The sequence below is a fragment of the Panthera onca genome, chromosome B4, assembly GCF_046562875.1.
Source record: "Panthera onca isolate mPanOnc1 chromosome B4, mPanOnc1 haplotype 2, whole genome shotgun sequence".
NCBI classification, from domain to species: domain Eukaryota; kingdom Metazoa; phylum Chordata; class Mammalia; order Carnivora; family Felidae; genus Panthera; species Panthera onca.
This window is the reverse complement of record NC_138345.1, coordinates 28,750,760-28,769,420: the sequence shown is the minus strand read 5'-3', so window position 1 is coordinate 28,769,420 and position 18,661 is coordinate 28,750,760. Positions and strand designations below refer to the sequence as shown.

At 38.1% G+C, this 18,661-nt stretch overlaps 1 pseudogene; it reads right to left on the bottom strand.

The window, feature by feature from the left end:
* Window positions 1–7,255: 7,255 nt before the first annotated feature.
* Window positions 7,256–7,752, bottom strand: LOC144616832 (large ribosomal subunit protein eL34 pseudogene; annotated as a pseudogene).
* Between the last annotated feature and the right edge of the window lie 10,909 nt (window positions 7,753–18,661).

Sequence of the window (18,661 nt, the reverse complement as noted above, 5' to 3'; positions counted from 1 at the left end):
TATAAGTGGAATCGCACAGCATTTGTCCATTTATACCTAACTTATGTCACTTAGCGTAATGTCCTCCAGGTTCATCCACGCTGTAACATGTGTCAGAATTTCCTTCTTTCTCAAAGCTGAAGAATATTCCATTTATGCACATATACTTAGTTTATCCATCCTGGTGATGGGCAGTTGGGTTATTTCCACCTTCCGGTTATTGTAAATAATGCTATTATGAACATGGGCCTACAAATAGGTGTTCAAGTCCCTGCTTTCAATATTTTGGGGCAGACACCCAGGAGTGGAATTGCTGGATCCTACTGTAATTCTATTTTTAACTTTTTGAGGAACAGTCATACTGTTTTCCATAGTGTCTGTACCATTTTACATTCGCACTGACAGCGCACAAGGGTCTCAATTTCTCCACATTTTCACCAATACTTGTTATATATTTATAAATTCCTAATAAGTATGAGGTGGTCAGAGTAATCTTTTAAAAACATAAACCAGATCATGTCATTTTCCTGGTAAAACTACAATGCCTTTCAGCTATCTTGTAAAAGTGAAACTCCTTGTCATGAGTGCTGAGAAGGCCCTGTGGATCTGGCCCCATCCTCTTCTCCAACCTCCTCTCCTACACTCTCCCCTTGCTCACTATCCTCCAGCCCATGAACTTTCTGGTTTATTATTATTATTATTATTATTATCAATGTTTATTTATTTTTGAGAGACAGAAAGAGGCAGAGCACAAGTGGGGGAGGGGCAGAGAGAGGAGACACAGAATCCGAAGCAGGCTCCAGGCTCTGAGATGTCAGCACAGAGCCCGACCCCGGGCTCGAACTCTCGGACCATGAGATCATGACTTGAGCCACAGTCAGAAGCTTAACCGACTGAACCGCCCAGATGCCCCCCTTCCTGTTTTTCAAACATGCCAAGGCGTTTCCACCTCTCAGCCTTTACACAGCCTCTTCCCTCTGCCTGGAAACCTCTAGAAACCCCGACCCTTCCCAAGGCTGGCTCTCTCCCCCTCACTCAGGTCTGAGCTTAAATATAGGTATTTCCTGAGTGCTGCTCCCAGTCACTTGTATCAGACATTTCACAAATGTTTCTTAAGCATCTACTACATGACAGGCCCTATTCTAACTGCTGGGGGTATAGGGTGGACAAAACACTAAAATCCCTACCCTTATGAGACTTCTATTCTGGTGACTGTCTACAAGGTGCTAATCACCACTGCAATCGTCTTGTTCATTTTTTCAATGTTTATTTTATTGGCTGGTCATTTTGGCATCATTTATAAAGCAAAAGTTGGAAACAACCCAAATGCCTGGCAGTGGGAACTAGTTTAAAAATTTATCATTCATCCTTAATAATATAAAGTCATACGTCTGTTTTAAAGAATGAGTAGACCTATACGTACTGCCACGAAAAGGCAGCCACAATATACTTACATGGGACACATGGATGTACGCCTTCTGAGTTCCCTCTGCACCAGCCTCCTCTCAGACCCTCAGCTTCCTCTTCACCTCAGCACATGGTTCTACCATCTATCTGGGCCCAACACATGGGCCCAATCCCTGGGCCTGGGAGAGCAAGGCTGTATCCTCTTGCTGCCTCTACATAAACAGGCCAAACACTTGCCCAGAGTTTACCTGCTCCTGCTACTTCTGCCCTTGGATGAGACCACATGGCAGGGCATGGGCTCTGACATCCTAAGTGGCCACACAAGAGGACAGGTGAAGTAACATGGAAATGTGGGGGTTAACACCCCCTGGGAGACTTTTGCCTTTACTGAGTATTTCAAAAAGCTTTTCTTCATATGGCTTACATCTCTCCACATTTATCATATTAGAAATTAAAAGTGAAAAAACATTTAAGTATTTATTAATTGATTTTAAACATCAGCAAACACTCATTGTATGCAAACATAAATAGCATATTTTATATGAAAACAAAATATATTTTCCAGAACAAAAAAATTAAGCAAGAAGAGTGGTATTGCTTTACACTTTAGCAGGTCTCTTATCAGAAAGCTCAATTCTCATATCTGCTTCTGCATTCAATCTGTTGCAGTATCTTACTTTATTATTATTCAAAAAAATTTTTTTCAATGCTTTTATTTTGAGACAGAGAGAGACAGAGCATGAGCAGGGGAGGGGCAGAGAGAGGGAGACACAGAATCCGAAGCAGGCTCCAGGCTCTGAGCTGTCGGCACAGAGCCCAATGTGGGGCTCGAACCCACAGACTGTGAGATCATGACCTGAGCCGAAGTCGGAAGCTTAACTGAAGTCGGAAGCTTAACAGGTGTCCCTGTTGCAGTATCTCATTTTGGTTTAAGTTCATGAAGATAATCTGGCTGCAGATGTGCAATTGGAAAAAGCAGACATAGCGTTTTCAGATAACTGGATATTCTTCTTTGATACTGCACCAAAACTTGACAAGTATTAGTTTCTGAAAGGTTAACTGCAACATGGAATCTGAAACCATATCAATAAACTCTCTGCACTCCATTATATTAAAACACATTGTTCATTTGTACTTTGGGTGGATATTTCACCCAAGTGTAATACTGATCTTACAGACACCTGAAAGGGTCTTGGGGATTCTCAAAAGTCCATGGACCATACTTTGAGAAGTGATTTATTTATTTACTTGTTGATAGTTTGTTCTTCCCAATCCTACCCTCCAGAAAGTCAGCTTCACAGGAGCGGGAACATTGTTCATCTTCAATCCCTTGAACCTAGAACAGTACTCAATAGTCACTAGTTCAATGAATGCACCTCAGTGATTCTTTAAGAGAGGCACCCCATAAAGTTATCTTATCACCCTACAGGGATGGCTCATGGTTCTACATGACTTGAGACTACATAAATTATTTCCCCAGGATTTAAAAAATTGATGTCATAAAGATAAATTAATTTAAAACTAACTAGCTTTAAAATTCACAAATTTTGCCCTTAAGAAACAGATTGTGACTTTCAATAATAAATATTTATTTCCATAAACATTAAATAAAATACAATATAATACAATGTCAAGTACCCTTTAAGAAATATGTGGTACAAAATTCTACATATGAGGTCTATCTAACCAATGCTTTATGAAGGAATTCTTCCTTCTTTACAGGAAGTAAGCAGAAAGAAGAGTAAATGAGATTAGGCTAAAAGAATGTTGTAAGAAAAAGATGAAAACAAAATAAGAAAAAGGTACATGGCATCTTTTAAGAATATTCATAAAAGCTCTGGTATTTCCTGGAAGTTAGAAATGAAGAGTCTCAGGCCCCACCAGACCTACTGTGCAGATGATGTTTTCCAAATATAGCCGTACAATATGTTCCATTCCACATGTTGTGAAGTTGACCCTTCTCCCATCAAGTGATGGGGGCAAAGTCTCTTTCCCTTAAAAATGGGAATACCTTTTGGACTGACTCAACCAATAGATTATGGTAGAAGTGACACTAGGTGACTTCTGAGATTACATCATAAAAATGCCATGCACTTCCACCTTGCTTTCTTGGGCCACTTGGTGAAACCCAGCCACTATGCCGAAGGGAGCCACGCATACACTTGGAAGGGATACATGTGAGCTTCTGGTCAAGAGCCTCATCTAGGGTCTCATTCAACAGACAGCATCAACCACTAGACTGTGTGAGTAAATATTCAGATGATTTCAGTTCCCAGCTGTTAAGTTATCCTCAGTATCCAACTTTCCCATCTAAGCATGTATGGGGACAAGCTTTCCCTACCAGACCCTGTTCAAATTGCAGGTTTGTGAGCAAAATAAATGAGTAATCACTTAATGGCTGTTTTAAGCCACTAATTTGGGATGATCTGCTGTCCAACAGATAACGAGAACACCCACTGAATCTGTATCTGCATTTTAACACAATCCTTCAATAATTCATATGCACATTTCAAATGTGGGAAGTATTGTGCTCGCTTTGGCAGCACATATACTAAAATGTGGGAAGTATTGATTTTTTAAAAGTTTTTATTTAGACAGAAACAGAGGGAGAGAGAGAAAAGAGAGAGAATGCAATCAAGGGAGGGGCAGAGAGAGAGGGAGGGAATCTGAGTTGACAATCTAGAGCCCAATGTGGGGCTCGAGCCCAGGCACTGTAAGATCATGACCTGAGCTGAAATCAAAAGTTGGCACTCAACCAACTGAGCCACCAGGCACCCCAAGAAGTATTGATTTAAAGTAAAATTGTGTGACATGTAATTCTCCTACTGCCTTTAACAACACTGATTGCAAATTATGAAAAACTTCATACTGAGTTAAAATTGTATTTACAGTAATTATTTCCAGAAAGCTAGATAACTGTTCTCTGTTAAATGTGCTGTGTTCTCTAGGTGTTAAAACTTGTCCAGATCATGGGTCTGACTTACAGTTGGAGGGTATTTTCTCCATGAGAGATGGAGAAAACTGGCTAAATAATCGAGGCAAGTCAAAAGATTTTAGAAGCCAAGATTCCTGAAATCTTGTAAAGATGAGGACTGAGGATGTGTGACTGTCTAGCAAACTTACTCATGTCAAGGGCAGTAATCATTTTAATAGCAGGTGGCTTAAAACTTTTAAAAACAGATGGTGTCATGCTACCAAAATGAAATGCAGATGAACATATGCAGGTGTTTGCTATTGTTAAAGTATAACAACAAAACTGTAATTCATCGCATTCTCTGGGGGCAGGTTGTAAAAGCGTGTTAGCTAAAGGCCTATGGTTTCCTAAAGCAGTGTAGAGGATAGCTTTCATTCCTACTCGTGCATGTGATTAATATCACCATGGTTAAGTTCTTTGTTCAGTGAAGTTGAACATTTCACTCATAGTGCTCTAAATTCTAAGTCAATCCAAATCACAAAGATCCATGAATAATAATCATCAGCTGTCACATGATGTCAAACAATTGGATATTTGGGAACATCTAAATTTTTAAATTCATTTTTCCAGTTTCCAACCAGATATTTGGCATCCTGTGACCACAGCCAGGTCATTTAGCATTTCCTCCTATCCCTATCAAACTCACCTGCGTTTAGACTATTCCTGCAAAGAATAGCCCTGCAGCTGCTGTTACATTAATGTGCAGCTTGCTTTATTCCTTTTCCAGTTATAAACAATAACTCATTAGTAAGGGTTCTTGGTTGCAAACAACAGAAACACATTCTGGCTAATGTAAGCAGAAAAGGATTTATTGGAAGACTAATAGGGGCTCATGAACACACTAGGGGGAGGAGTTCCAGGCTTGGGAAAGGGCGGGGGTCAAAGAAGTCCCAGCCCCACTCACTTCCGCACCTACAGTGCTACCACCGCAGGGAGACTGTCCTCCAAAAGATCTACCATTCTTGTAGGGCGGCCTCCTGGGTCAGAGTCCTCCTGGCTTCTGTAAGAGAGAGGTGGATGTGAGATGGGCAAGCTGAAATTTCCCCTTCTGCTGAGATCCCTCACTGAGGAAGAAATACTATTTCCCATAAGAAAACTGGGATGTTATAAGGAAATAGGATGATGTTGGGCATCCAAAACCCTCTATACATCTGCTATAAATAATGTGTAAGACTTGTTTACATTATGAAATAATGCATGTTCATTGTGGGAATATATAGTATTGGTTTTTTAATGTTTATTTGAGAGAGAAAGCGTGCGTGAGCAGGGGAGGGGCAGAGAGAGGGAGAGAGAGAGAGAGAAAGAGAATCCCAAGCAGACCCCTCGGGGTCAGCCTAGAGCCCAAAGTGAGGCTCTATTTCATGAACTGTGAGATCATGACCTGAGCTGAAATCAGGAATCAGATGCTCAACCCACTGAGCCACCCAGGCGCCCCTATAGTATTTTCTTTCTATATTTTTTTTTCTAAAATTGGAATTATATTGAATGTACTATTTATAACCAACTTTTTTCTCCCAACACATTATGATTATTTTCCATGTCATTAAACTATTCATCTGCTTTTCAATTGGTTTTCAGTGTTGGCACAGTATTTCTTCTCTGTATGTATTTTAATCACTTGGGCAATTTTTACTTTACCTTTTACTATTGTAAATAATGCTGAGCTGAACATACACTTTTTTTTTTTCTCTTTTGCTTAAGTATGTTGAAGGCTTACCATATATCAGGTAATATGCTAAGGTGCTTCGTGTGCATTTCCTCGTTTACTCCCCACAATGCCCTGTGTGGTAAATCCTATTATTATCACCATTTTCCAGATGAGGAACATGCTGCTTAGAGGCTATAAAGAATGTGCCTAAAATGACACGGACACTGAGGGACACTAATTGATGTGAAGGTCACACAGCCAGCAGAAGCAGAACCAGCCTGCAAAGCTACATATAGCTCAGGCTCTGAACTTCTTAAGTTCCTTCTTATGTAGCAGTTGTTGGATAATCCACAAATAGTTCCTTAGGATAATAAATAAATCAAGAGAAGTGGCACTGAGGGAGTAAAGGCCTTTGATACATATTATGAGCTGCTCTCCTAAGAGCACCAATTTTATACAACCCCAGAAATCAATTAAAGGGCCTATTTTCCCACACTCTGGGGAAGGGCCTAGATGGAATACCTGCTAGGTATTACCTTTATTAGAGAACCTTTGTGAATCTACCTGGTAGGAAAAAAGGTACCTTGGTTTTTAAATTTTGCATGTTTTGTATTATATGATAATGTTACCTATGATTTATGATGTTTTACTATGTGTCAGTCAAATGTAAGCCCCAAGAAGGTAAAGATTATGTCTGTTTTGTTTATTGCTGTATCCCCAGCACCTAACAGAGTGCTTGGGACACAGCAGTCACGTGATAAAAATTTTCAGAGTGGAATAAATAAGGGAATGTGCCAGGCATTGAGTTTAGCACTTTATGTGGGTTATCTCAATCTCATAACACTCTATGCTTTAGCTAGTATTGACACCATTAATACTTTCACTAGTATGTCTGATGCAGTAGGAACTGCCAATGCCTTGCTTTGAACCTCAGGTTCAGCTGTTCTAAAGTAGGACTGCCCATCTCCCTCGGTCTTTCCCCAAATGGATTCCTTGTACAATACATGAGCTATATTTTAGGTCGAATCACCCTGAAATCATTCCAAACTTGGTGAAAATATGCCCATCCACTTTCCATGAAGTAGTAATGGAAACTTAATTTTTTAGGAGTCTTTTGCTTTTTTTTCTTATTTAGAAAAGGTCCATTTTTTATTATTTTTAAAATTTTTTTTAATGTTTTCTTTATATTTGACAGAGAGACAAAGCAGGAGCAGGAAGGGGCAGAGAGAGATGGAGACAGAATCTGAAGCAGGCTCCAGGCTTTGAGCTGTCAGCACAGAGCCTGACATGGGGTTTGAACTCACCAACCATGAGATCATGACCTGAGCTGAAGTTGTTTGCTTAACCGACTGAGCCACCCAGGAGCCCCAGAAAAGGTCCATTTTTTAATTTAGCTTTCTGATTCTGTGTTTGTGCCTTCAACACTTTCATAATGATTTTCTGCTCCTCGATCAGAAAAGCACTCTTGATCCTGTCCTGGAGACATTTAGCAACCACGGAAGCACCACAGGCCTGGAGGACATGTTTTTTTGGTTTTAGACAGTCTCATAAAAACTTTAGATCTCATTGCACAAACCCCTTGAAGTTGGCCTGGGCACATGCCACATGTGGATTTTGTGTACTGTCCCCACTCTTCTTGTTTTAAAGAGAAACAATTCTAATACCAGGGGCTCAGGGCAGCCTAGTTTTGCTAGAGGTTGTATTTGTAAAATCGCCTACAATGGTATGTCAAATGCTGGACCATTTGAATGCCTCTAGATACTATCCCTAAAAGGGAAAAAACAGAAACCTAATTTTATTTATAGAAGTTGGAAAGAACTCTCCATGTCTTAAAAACATTAGCCCTAATCCTCTGTCATCCTTTGTCATATAGTTTGCAAATACCTTCCAATATTTTTATTTGCCTTTTAGTTTTATTTACAGTATTTTTTACTTGTAAATATGTTCCCTTTTTTGTAGCAAAATCTGTCTTCCCCTTTATGTTTTCTTTCTTTGCTGTTATGCATAAAAGTCTTTTCTACTTTAAGTAGGCTAATAATCATATATAATAACCATTTCTTGATGGAATTATCTGGATATAGAATAAAAACTCTGGCTTTCCAATGCAAAATCAAGCTGGTGGTGCACAGAATCCCTCTATTTCCATGTAATGGCATGAGATTAGCTTTGAAACTGCTCCAGGGCAATCTAACCCACTCAAGGGCCTGGAATGTCAAAGTTCTCTACTCTGGAAGAGAAGATGGGAGCATCAGTTTTGTTTCCTCTCCAGATCCTACAGACTGGTTATATGCTCTCCAAAGAGCATCTATCATCACAAGCACTACTTCAGTTCCTTGGAATCAATAACTTTGGGTATGTTAAAAAAGAAACATTAGGATTTCCAAAATGGAGCCACTTGTGCTAAACCCCACATCAGCAAGCCAAGAGAGGTTAATATCTAAACTAAGTGCAGTTTCAGCCCCTCCTAGGATGTAATCTTAACCAGTCAGTCTGAAATGTCCAAATCAGCACTAGTGAGGTAATCCTAGTGACTTTGACTTTGCTTGAAACAATCCATTCTTTTCCCCCTTCTGCCTATAAAAGCCTTCCATATTGTAGAGCTCCTTGGAGGTCCTTTCTATTTGCTAAATGGGATTCATGAATCATTGAAAAAAGCCAATTAGATCTTTAAACTTACTCAGTTGATTTTTTTAGCACTGTAGGAAATGAGAAGGGATGTCTGTATGTACACGTGTATATTCATACAATTTTCCTTATAAAGCTCAAAGGACTGAACAACAACAATAAAAACTAACTAGCATTAAAACAGTTCTCTATAAGAGTGGAAAGTTAAATAAGGAAGAGGAAAAAAAACTCAACCAAATGTAATGTGTGAAAACGGAATTTTCTAGGCACATGAGTGAGAATTGCTTAGGATGAATGAATTTGTACCATACAATGAGTTAACTGGTAACAAACAGTGAATTCCAGGTATTCACTGAATTCCAGTGAATTCCAAGTAAAGGGCCCTGCTTCCAGTCCTGTAAGAGAAAACCTGGAGCCTGAAGATGGTGGCCAAGGAAGACCATGACTGAACTCAACTTCCCCCACAGATACCAAATCTATAGCTACAAAAGGGATAATTCCCTCTAAAAGAGAACAGAAATCTAGCTGAACAGCTCTCTCCATAATGAAGGACAAAGGGGCCACACTGAGAAAGGAAGGAGAGGCAGAAATACAATCTCACCAAAAACTTCATTCCCCACACAACATGCAGCAACCCATACACAATAGGGAGGTATCTCACAGGTCTGGAGTCTCTCCCTGAGAAGTGAGAGGTTTATGCCCCATATCAAGCACTCCAACCCTAAGGATCTGCACCGGAGAGATAAGACCCCCAAAACATTGACTCTGAAAATCAAAGAGGCTTATATCCGGGGAAACTGGGGGGCTGTGGGAATCTGAGATATTTCCTATGAGGGGCTCACATGCAGACTTACTCATCCCAGGAACCAGCACAAAGATAGAAATTTGAGAGGTGACTGGATTACATGTGAAGGACACTCATTTGCTAACCTTAAAGCATCTGCCAGAGGGGCCAGGGATGAGTTGAGACATTCTTTGGGGATGGAGGCACCAGCTAGTGTCATTTTTGCACTCTCCCTCTATTTTGCTAGTACAGGCAAATACGTGTGGACACAGCCTCACTAAAGCCACCAACGAGCTGCACTCCCAGCATTCCCACATCTCCCTAAACCTGTGGACATGTATGGCCCTCGGCACACTCATGCAGCTTTCCCCAAGCCTGTGTGTGAGTGCAGTCTAAACAGGGGGTGTCTCTTGATGGTCTGGCCCTGGAAGCCTTGAGTAACTTGTGTTTCTGAGTCCCAAAAGACTATAACAATTGGAAAGTTAGTTCTGGGCAGGCTATAGCACCCAGGGCACTGCACAGATAGCAAACTGAAATGTACTCTCAGTGTACCTGAGAAAAAGGCCCATCTACTTGTCCTGGAGCTTCAATCAGAGGGATAGCCTTCAACTTTGCCCCACTTTAGAGGTTACAGAGGCACTTTGAGGGAACATAGCAGGGAAACACCATCTTTGAGCCCTTCCTTGGTCTCACCACAGCTTGCTGGCACCTGCCAAAAAGGAATTTATATACCAATCTGAAGCTGATTTTTGCAACACGGTTGATGATAATGATGATGATGATGATTCTACAAATCTGTATATATTTGCATACCTTATTTTTATTTTTTTAATGTCTTTTTAAAAATGTTTTTATTTATTTTCAAGGCAGAGAGAGAGAGAACGCAAGCGGAGGGGGGCCAGGGGGTGGGCAGAGGGTCCAATGTGGGCTCTGTGCTGACAGCAGAGAGCCCTATGTGGGGCTCAAACTCATGAACTGCGAGATCATGACCTGAGCTGAAGTCAGACACTCAACTGACTGAGCCACCCAGGAGACCCTGTTTTTTTTTTTTTTTAAAAGAGAGTCACTTCAGATCCAAGGACACACACACAAACTGAAAATAAAGGGATGGAAAAAGATATTTCATGCAAGAAAGCTGGTGTAGCTACACTTATATCAGAAAAAATAGACCTTAAAACAAAGACTGTAATAAAATACAAGGAAGGGTATTACATAATCATAAAGGAATCAATCTAGCAAGGAAATACAACATTTATAAATATGTGTGTATCCAACATAGGAGCACTAAATATATAGAGCAAATATTAACAGATCTAAAGGGAGAATACACCAATACAATAGTAGAGGACTTTAATACCTCACCTTCATTACTGGGATAGACTACCCAGACATAAATTCAATAAGGAAACATCAACCTTAAAAGACACATTAGACCAGATGGATTTAATACATATATACAGAACATTTTATCCAAAAGCAGCAGAATACACATTCTTCTCAAGTGCATGTGAAATATTCTCTGAAATAGATCATATGTGAGGCCATAAAACAAACCTCAATAAACTTAAGAAGACTGACATTATATCAAATATCTTCCCTGACCACAAGAGTGTGAAACCAGGAATCAATTACAAGAAGAAAACTAAACAAAATCACAAATATGTGGAGATTAAACAACACACCACTGGACAGCCAATGAGTCAATGAAGAAATCAAAGGAGAAATTTAAAAAAAAACCTTGAGACAAATGAAAATGGAAATACAACAATCCAAAACCTGTAAGATTTAGCAAAAGCAGTCCTAAGAGGAAAGTTCATAGTGATACAGACATTGCTCAGGAAACAAGAAAAATATCAAATAAACAATTTAACCTTACACTCAAAGGAACTAGAAAATGAAGAACAAATGGAGCCCAACATTAGGAGAAGGAAAGGCATAATAAAGATATGAGCAGAAATAAATGAAATAGAGACTAAAAAACAATAGAAAAGATTAATGAAACTAAGAGCTGGTTCTTCGAAAATATAAACATAACTGACAAACCTTTAGCTAGATTCACCAAGAAAAAAAGAGACAAGTTCAAATAAACACAAGGAGAAATTAAAGAGAAGTAATAGTTGACATCACAGAAATACAAAAGATCGTAAGAGACTACTATGCACAATTATATGCCAGCAAACTCAATAACAAAGAAGAAATGGATAAATTTGTAGAAACATACAATATTCCAAGACTGAAAAGACGAATTACTAGTACAGAGATTGAATCAGTAATCAAAAACCTCCCAACAAACAGAAGTCCAGGACCAGATGGCTTCACTGGTGAATTCTATCAAACATTCAAAGGAGATTTAATACCTGTCCTTCTCAAACTCTACCAAAAATTGAAGAGGAATGAAGGCTTCCATACTCATTTTATAAGGCCATTTTAATTACCTTGATACCAAAACCAGACAAGGCCACCACTACAAAGAAGTACAGGTCAATATCCCTGATGAGCACAGATGAAAAAATCTTAACAAAATAGTAGTAAACTTAATCCAATAATACATTAAAAGGATTATACACCATGATCAAGTAGGATTTATTCCAGGGATGCAAGGATTGATCAATATCCACAAATCAATCAACATGATACATCGCGTTAACAAAATGAAGGATAAAAATCATATGATCATCTCAATAGATACAGAAAAAACATCTGACAAACTTCAACATCCATTTATGATAAAGATTCCCAGCGAAGTGGGTTTACAAGGAATGCACCTCAACATGATAGAGGCCGTATATGACAGGCCCACAACTAACATCATAAGCAATGATAAGAAGCTGAAAGCTTTCCAAGACCAAGAATAAGACAAGGGTGCTCACTCTTGTCACGTTTATTCAGACAGTATTGGACGTCCTAGTCATAGCAATTAGGCAAGAGAAAGAAAAAAAAAGGCATCTAAATTGGAAAGAAAGAAGTAAAATTGTCACTATATGCATATGACATAATACTATATGCATAGAAAACCCTAAGGACTCCACCAAAAAAAACTGTTAGAACTAATAAATGAATTCAATAAAGTTGCAGGAAACAAATAAATATACAAAAATGTGCTGCATTTCGATACACTAATAACAAATTAGCAGAAAGATAAATTAAGAAAACAAACCCATTTATAATTGCATCAAAAAGAATTAAATACCTAGGAATAAATTTAACCAAAGAAGTGAAAGACTTGTATACTGAAAACTATAAGACACTGATGAAAGAAATTGAAGAAGACAAAAAATGTAAAGATATTCGACACTTACGGGTTGGAAGAATTAACATTTTTAAAATGTCCATACTACCCAAAGCAATCTATGGATTCCATAAAATCTCTACTAAAATTCCAATAGCATTTTGCTATTGGAACTAGAACTAGAATAATTCTAAAATTTGTATGGAACACAAATAACCCTGAATAGCCAAAGCAATCTTGAGAAAGAAGAACAAAGCTGAAGGTATCATGCTCCCTGATTTCAAAGTATACCACAAAGCTACAGTAACCAAAACAGTATTATATTGGCATAAAAACAGACATATAGATCAATAGAACAGAATAGAAAGCCAAAAAACCCACACATATATCATAAGTTAACTTACCATAAAGGAGCCAAGAATATACAGTGGGGATAAGATAATCAAGAAATCATGTTAGGGAAATTGGACAGCCACATGCAAAAGAATGATATGCCATATACAAAGGTTAACTCAAAATGGATCAAAGACTTCAATGTAAGACCTGAAATCATAGAACTCCTAGAAGGAAAAATAGGTAGCAAGCTCTTTGACATTGGTCTTGGTGTTAACTTCTTGGATCTGACCCCATAAGCAAAGACAACAAAAGCAAAAATAAACAATTGGAACTACAAAAAGTGTCAGGAGCACCTGGGTGGCTCAGTCAGTTAAGTGTCCAACTCTTGATCTCAGCTCAGGTCTTGATCTCAGGGTAGTGAGCTCAAGCCCTGCACTGGGCTCTGTGCTGGGCATTAAACCTACTTAAAACAAAAAACTAAAAAGAAAGTAAAAAGCTCTGTACACCAAAGGAAACCATCAATAAAATGAAAAGGCAAACTACTGAATGGTAGAAAATATTTGCAAATTATACATCTGATAAGGGGTTAATATCCAACACATATAAAGAACTCAAACAACTCAATAGCAAAAAAAAAATCCAATTTAAAAATGGGATAGGTTTTAACTAGACATTTTTTGAAAGAAGATATACAGATGGCCAACAAGCACATAGTGATATTCAATATCACTAATCATCAGGGAAATGCAAGTCAAAACCACAAGGAGGTATCACCTCACAACTGTCAGAATGGCTATTATTAAGAAAGCAATAAATAACAAGTGTTGGCAAAGATGTGGAAAAAAAGGGAACCCTTGTGCACTGTTGGTGGGAATGTAAATTGGTGCAATCACTATGGAAAACATTTCAGATGTTCCTAAAAAAATTAATAACAGAGCTAACATATGATCTACCTATTTCACTTTTGAGTATCTGAAGAAAATGAAAACACTAATTTGGAGAGGTTTATGCACCCCTAAGTTCACTGCAGCATTATTTGCAATATCCAATGTAAATAATTTCAATGTACATTGATGGGTGAATGGGTAGGGAAGATGTATATATACATAATATATATACTATTTTTTAGATGTAGCTAAAAATATTTTTATATTATTTGTTTATATGTAAGTTTATAAATTATATAAAAATTTATTTATAAATAAATATATTCTATGTATTCTATTATATATATTTATGTATAAATTTATTTATATTTATACATGTTTGTGAATATATATTATATACATATAATATATATATGAGTTTTTCATCTATACAATGGATAGCAGTCCAGTGTGTGTGTGTGTGTGTACACAATGGATTACACGCAGTCATAAAAAAGAAGGAAATCTTGTCATTTGCAACAACATGTATGGACCATGAGGGTATTATGTCAACTGAAATAAGTCAGACAAAGAAAGTCATGTGATTTCATTTATATATGGGACCTGGTGGTTATCTAAGAAGAGAGAGTTGGGAAGTGGGTGAAATGGGTAAAGGGGGTCAATTGTATGCTGATGGATGGAAACTAGATTTATTGTGGTGATCACTTTGTAGTGTACACAAATATTAAATTATTACGTTGTACACCCCAAGCTAGTATAATGTTATATGCCAATTTTACCTCAATTAAAAAAAATAACCTGTAGCCTACAAGTAGATGGGAGCATACTTTAGGCTCACTTTGAGACACTGATCTCCCAAAATAACCAAATCAACTTTGTTTTGGATTCTACATTGAACACACTATCTGCATATAGTTATATCTTACAGAAATTATAGCAAAGGTTGTGCCGTTCCTGGTGTTACATAATTATCAAAAACACCTTCAGAACTTGTTGGAGCCTCCATCTGTCATATTTGAAGACAAGGAGTTACAGCAGTAGTGTCAGGGTTGTGTGATGACAGGGTGGATTGGTAATTAGTTGCTAATTAGAATTTTCTGAAATATTAGGGTAATCATCACAGGAAAATCCCACTCAACATTATATGTAAGTTAAAAATGCCACAGGGTAGCTATTAACTTCTGAAAATAGTAGCAGGTAGAAGTACTTCAGTTGAAGGTAATCAATATTTCTATTACCTACTTAGTTTTTAGAGATTAAAACTTGATTTTTTTTAACGTTTATTTATTTTTGAGACAGAGAGAGACAGAGCATGAACGGGGGAGGGTCAGAGAGAAGGAGATATAGAATCCGAAACAGGCTCCAGGCTCTGAGCTGTCAGCACAGAGCCTGACGCGGGGCTCGAACTCATGGACCGCAAGATCATGACCTGAGCCGAAGTCGGCCGCCCAACCAACTGAGCCACCCAGGCGCCCCAAAACTTGATATTTTTTTATTGGGCTACATCAGTCTGGTGTTTGTACCCAGGTTTATAAATCTATAAATTTAAAAATATCTTTCATTTTATTGTGAAGCTGCTGCTAATGAAAATTGGCTTTAATAAACATCATTTTGATATTGGACTTAGTCCTCTTTCTTTTTCACTTGGAGATCTTTTTTTAGACTTTTCATCAGGGAGAGGTACTTAGGTAACCTACAAACATGAAGACATAAACAGATCTCAAAGACAAGTCATGTTGACCTTATTTGGACCTTAACTTCGTGGTGATTTATTTCAGATCTTTTAAACAATGAGTCAAAGGAAACTTGGCAAAATGATTCTTTTTTAACCTCAGATTACAATTGAAACCTCATTTGAACCACTAAAAAATTAGAGAAACAGCAAAGAACATAGCCAAATAATGTAGTCTAGACTTTACCTAGTCACAGAACGCTGTAATTACTGTATCTTAATTTAAGATTTAAATGTTTAATTTTATAGAGAGATAGAGCAAGCAAGCAGGGGAGGGGCATAGAGAGAAAGAGAGAGAATCTCAAGCAGGCACCGCACTGCCAGTGCAGGGCTCGAACCCCTGAACCGTAAGATCATAACAAGCCGAAATCTAGAGTTGGATGCTCAACCGACTGAGCCACCCAGGTGCCCCAGGTATCTTCATTTAAGATTTAAATTTAGGGGTGCTTGTCAGTAGGTAGAGCATGTGACTCTTGATCTCAGGACTCTTGATCCCAGGGCATTGATATTACCTAAACATTTTTTTAAATAAATAAGATAATATGCAGTCTGTTCATGGATAAAAATAATACCTGATAGTTTCTTCTAGGGGCAGAAAGTTAGTTTTCTTCAAATTCAACACAGAAAATATTCAAACATGACAGAAGTCATATTTGACATTTTTACAGATTTTTTTTTTCCTCATCCTGTAGGTTTTTTTTTTTTTTTTTTTTTTTTTGGTCATTTGCACATAAGACCATAAATATTACCTAATAATGGATCAACCCCAGTGTATTAGTTGTCTATTGCTCTTTAACAAATACCCCCAAACTTAGTGACTTATAACAACAAAAATGTATGATCTCTCAGTTTCTGTGGATCAGGAATCTGGGTACAACTTAGTTGGCTGCCTCTAGCTCTAGGTCTCTCAGGAGGTTGCAGTTGAGCTGTCAGCCAGGTCTGTTGTCTCATCAAAAGACTAGACTGGGGAAGGATCCACTTCCAAGTTCATACACCTGGTTATTATCAGTCTTAGAAAACGCACTTCCAAGCTCACTTACAAGAACCTCTCCATGGGACTGACTCACAACATGGTAGCTGGCTTCTACACAGGGTGAGCGATCCAAGAGAAAGCCAGAAAGTCAGAACATCCAAGATGGAACCTGCAATCTTTTATAACCGAATCTCAAAAGTGACACACCATTACTTCTATCATATTCTCTTCTTTAGAAGTGAGTCACTAAATCTAGCCTTTGAAAGAGAGAGGATTACAAAAGTACATGGATACTAGGAGGTGGGGATTGTAAGGGGGGGTGTATCTTTGAGGCTTCTATCGTAACTGTAATCAGTCAATGATGATCTTTTAGAGAAGTAGATCGTTGTTCTCTCTTATTTTTTGTCTGCCTGCCATATTTTTAGAAAATGATTTCTTCCTGATTTTCAATCTGTGTGGTTCTGAGAGCCTTACTACCTAACCTCATCACCCTGGTTTTTGTGGGAAGCACTGTGGTGCCCTGGCCTTGCCAGTAAGAATGCTTAAACTTTTTGGCCACAGTGAGTGGTACAGGGATGGGCCATTTGGTATCTCTTTTCAGGAACTGACATGGGTGCTGGGAGAAAAAGGGTTTCCTAAGATCCTAGGTGCAGTAGAACATTGAAAACTGGAATTTCTTCCATCTCCCATACCTATATACAGGCTACCTTTGCTCCATGTGGAAATATTTTTAGAATAATACCATACAGAATTAAATGGAACTCAGAAGTGGAAAGTGAGCGAGTTATACCAAGTTCTCATGACATCTTCTGCCTCTCTATACCCAGCTACACCTAAAGCCAGGCTCTCCTTTTTTTTCAAATTAGTTTTGATGTGGCTTTCTGTTGCTTCTGACAAAAATGGTCCTAATATACTAATATATCCAGATATTATGGGTGTAGCTCCAAATATTCTAGGCTACTTTAACAATACCATCACAGCAGTGCCTTTTATGAAATTATCTAAATATTGAGAATATTTATATGCTTCAACCTTATCAGCTTAACTCTTAGAACCTAAGCTCCAAGTGTTTCTTATTATGTGAACTACTTCCTTTATCCACCTTAAATTTACTTTTCTCAAGATTCAGGAAAAATCTTCTTGTTGTATTTAAGTTCTCTAAAAGCAAGGAGAAATGCCTTCTTAATTATTAATTTCCTCCTCAAATTGCAGCACAATATCTGGCCACGTAGTCAATCCTCAATAAACCTTTAATGAGTGAATGGGTACATGAATATTCTAAGTACACTTCAGATTATTTTTGTCTAAGTTCAATACTTTATTTTTGCCCAAAGATGAATTCAATACTTGCTGCCTATTCACATAGCTTCATACTAACTTCAGATTATCCCCATATACTTGAGCTTTTCATACTCAGAAGAACTTGTTGTCATTATGCCTTCCCTCCTCCAAATAATTAATAAAAATATTAAACAGGGCAAGTTAGAGAGGAATGCCATGTTTATACTTCTTCCTCCAAGAATGCCCTTTTATCCTAAACCATTGTTTCTTGTCTCTAAGCAACTTCCCTGTGCATTACACCAGTCTCCATCATACCATGATGACTCAATTTTTAAAATAGCCTTTTGTGTGGAGCTCTGTGAAAGGCTTTTTGAAAATCTAAATAGACGCCATTCATGAGCTTTGTCCATATGCATATGTGCCTCCTAAAAGAACTTTAATAAACTGATGAGGCCTCATTTCCTCTTATGGAAACCATACATTTTTCTCCAGCTCCTTCCTTGCCTCCCCCAGTTATATTGCCATACAATTAATTGTCTTTTGGGGAAAAGTTCTTTTCTGTTGATCTGCTCTCATTGGGTCTTTAATCCTTACTAGGTATTGTAGAATTAAGCAGGGTTAAGATAGCGCAAATCTATCCTAAAAGAGATTCATATCTATGGTTAAGTTAGCATGTTGAGGTCAGAAACAGGGAAGTATGGACTAATGTGTGGTAACTATGGGCAAAAAACCAGAAGTAAGTTTAGAAATGTTGGAAGCCAGGGGCGCCTGGGTGGCTCAGTCTGTTAAGTGGCCAACTTCAGCTC